Below are 2,651 nucleotides of genomic sequence, written 5' to 3' on the forward strand. Positions count from 1 at the left end.
GTGGTACTGGTTGATGAGGAGGGATGGGGCTACAACGAGGATATAAAGTGAATAAATAAATTAATTTAAAAAAAATAACTTTTAGGACACTAACCCAGGCAACCTAACTTCTTTATTTCATATTCCTCACCTGGGGAAGAAATATGCAACTTTCAATTAGCGTATGCACCTGGATATCCCCAAAGCATCTCAGATACAGTTTGATTTCTTCCAGCCAAACCACCTTAAGAAGGCTTTGGTAATAGGGCTCTTCCTTGTTTCGTGATTGTCATTATAACCCATCATCTATACAAGGAAATGCAAAACTGATAACTTACCCATGACAATTCCATCGTCTTTGTTGGCTACAGTGCAATTTATGATCAAGTCCTGTTCATGACATCATCTCTGTTGCCACTAACCCAGTCTAAGCTATAATTATCTCCCTCCTGAGCTGATACATGAGGTCCTAGTCTTCTCCCTACATCCATTGTCTCTTTCCCTTCTTCGAGATGTAGAAAATATTGTCTCTTAGAGATACACATCTGTTGCCAGCTTGATGCTGGTCTGCAGTTCACAGAGATCTGCCTGCCTCTGCCTCCCGAGTACTGAGATTAAAGGCGAGGGCCACGGGCTCCAGCTACTCTCCATTGCTTTAAGTAAGCTCTGCAATTGATCTCTCCCCACCCCTCAGCTTCTGTGTATTAGTGTTCCTCAATACGTGCCTGCTGTACACAGTCCCTGCTCCTGGCGTAGTCTCCTCCCTTCCTCTTAGCTTTCTTTACTAAAGCCTCATTCTTGTAAGAAATCTCCAAGAATAGGCCTTTATACATCAGAAGCCTTCGTTCAGCTTGCTAGGAAAAGGTTTTCTTCTTGTGGAAAATATAAGGAGTTAAAAAGATGGGGTACATCATCTGTAATTCTCAAGCAAGTTAGACCAAGATACTAGATTCCCTCCCTCATAAGAGAAAATTTAATATCTCCAGAATGGCTTGCCCAACCCTCTTTTTTTTTTTTTTTTTTTTTTATAATGCTTAGAGATTGTGCTTGTTTTCCTTTTGGTCTGGTTTGTTTTTTTAGCCTCCTGAATGAGGTAACAGGATATAGGTACTCACCAAAGGCTGGTGGATGGCCCTTAGGGATGACAATAAAAATCAGAACACTGTCCCACTGCTCGCTGCTGCGTATGACAGCTCACCAGCAATTCAGAAGGACCAGGGGTTTGCAGTGGCATCCAGAATCTTAATGATGTTGAAAGAAAATTTCACCTACAGACGGAAAGCTGGAAGCAGTGAGGGAAAAGTTATTTTTATTTGCTATGATATAAAGGAAAAAAAAAATAGTAACATTTGGGTTCATCTCTCTTCACACCTTGGTACTTTGATCACATTATATGTTTCGAATACCAAAATTAGGGGAAGAAGCCTGATGAGATGGCTGAGTGGGTGAAGGTGCTTGCGGCTAAGCCCGAAGACCTGAATTGTAATCCAACGACCCACAAGGCAGAAGGAGAGAAGCGACTCCGATGCTCCTGCAAGCTGTCCTGCGTCCTCCGCACACGCGCTGTAGTGCACATGTCTGTCTGCGGACTAACTCAAGCCCTCTGTTGTGATCACGTCACAGTGCTTGGCAGCTTTGCATCATAGTCCTTTTCTCATTTGTATTTAGAAAAATCATAAACTTGTCTAATTGATATCTGACTTGTCTTCCAGAATGCCGATCTTGCGAAGGTAGGAGGCATATCTACAGGGTCTTGTGTGTACCCTGTAGGGCTGCAGTGCCGGCTTCCGCGAGGTGCCTGCGGAAAAGGTGTGTGAATGAGTGAAAGAACAGAAAAGCATATGTTTCTTATCAGCACAGTCTTAGGAACACAGGTCTGGAACTTCAACATCTTATTCTAATTCTTGAGAAACACTGATTTAGACTTTAAACAAAACAAAACAAAATTTGAAGAAACCTAGGAAAACATCCAAAAGGAGAGAATGGTGCTGACTAAAATTGAGATATTTTCATGGACATTGTGGCTCTGAAGTGTAATGATTTAAAATGTGCCTTTCGTCTTTAATTCCCTTTCTTTGTGTCAGAGGTACTTAGAGTGAGCGCGTGGGACCATGTGCGGGGCTATGTGTACGTGGGAGCACACAGTGTATACACACAGAGAGTGCATTTCTCATGGAGTTCTTTTCAGAAGCCGGTTGTAATATGGATGGCCTGGTCTCGGCTTTGGTCACTGTTTGCAAACCTGTCCTTTTCTGCGCTCCCTTTTGCCCCCGTTTTTTAATGATACGCATGCTTCCCCAACCCCCCCTCCCCCACTCAATGACTCACTTTGCCCAGGTGCTGGTTATTGCAGCCCAGCAGGGGCGTGGTGATTGCCACCTGGCCTGGGTTTGTACCCTCCACGTTGTTCCTTCTGAGCATCTTGTTCTGTTTCCGCTCTGTGCGTGACAAATGCCGACTCAGCGGGCCGCCTCTGAAAAAAGAAAAAGAAAAAAAAAAAAGGCCGCTTTAAGCATGACAGCGGGACTTCAGAACACTGGGCTTTCCAGGCTGGTGCTTAAGATCTTGCTTTTCCATCAGCAAAGCGTGAATTTAAGCTTGACCTTGAATTCCTACGTGGCATTTTGGGAGTAAATATAATGACTGGGTATTTTTTGCAGTGTATTAACGCT

The 2,651-nt window shown here is 43.6% G+C and overlaps 1 long non-coding RNA gene across 1 annotated transcript; it reads right to left on the reverse strand.

Annotated features, from left to right (window-relative positions):
- Positions 1 to 1,119: 1,119 nt before the first annotated feature.
- LOC311584481 lies at positions 1,120 to 2,390 on the reverse strand. The gene is made up of 3 exons (XR_014774904.1): positions 2,308 to 2,390; positions 1,351 to 1,777; positions 1,120 to 1,261 (listed from the first exon to the last, which is right to left on the reverse strand). It is a non-coding gene; the product is annotated as an uncharacterized lncRNA (long non-coding RNA).
- Between the last annotated feature and the right edge of the window lie 261 nt (positions 2,391 to 2,651).

The sequence above is a fragment of the Acomys minous genome (assembly GCF_964271855.1).
Source record: "Acomys minous genome assembly, chromosome: 15".
In the NCBI taxonomy this organism is placed as follows: Eukaryota; Metazoa; Chordata; class Mammalia; order Rodentia; family Muridae; genus Acomys; species Acomys minous.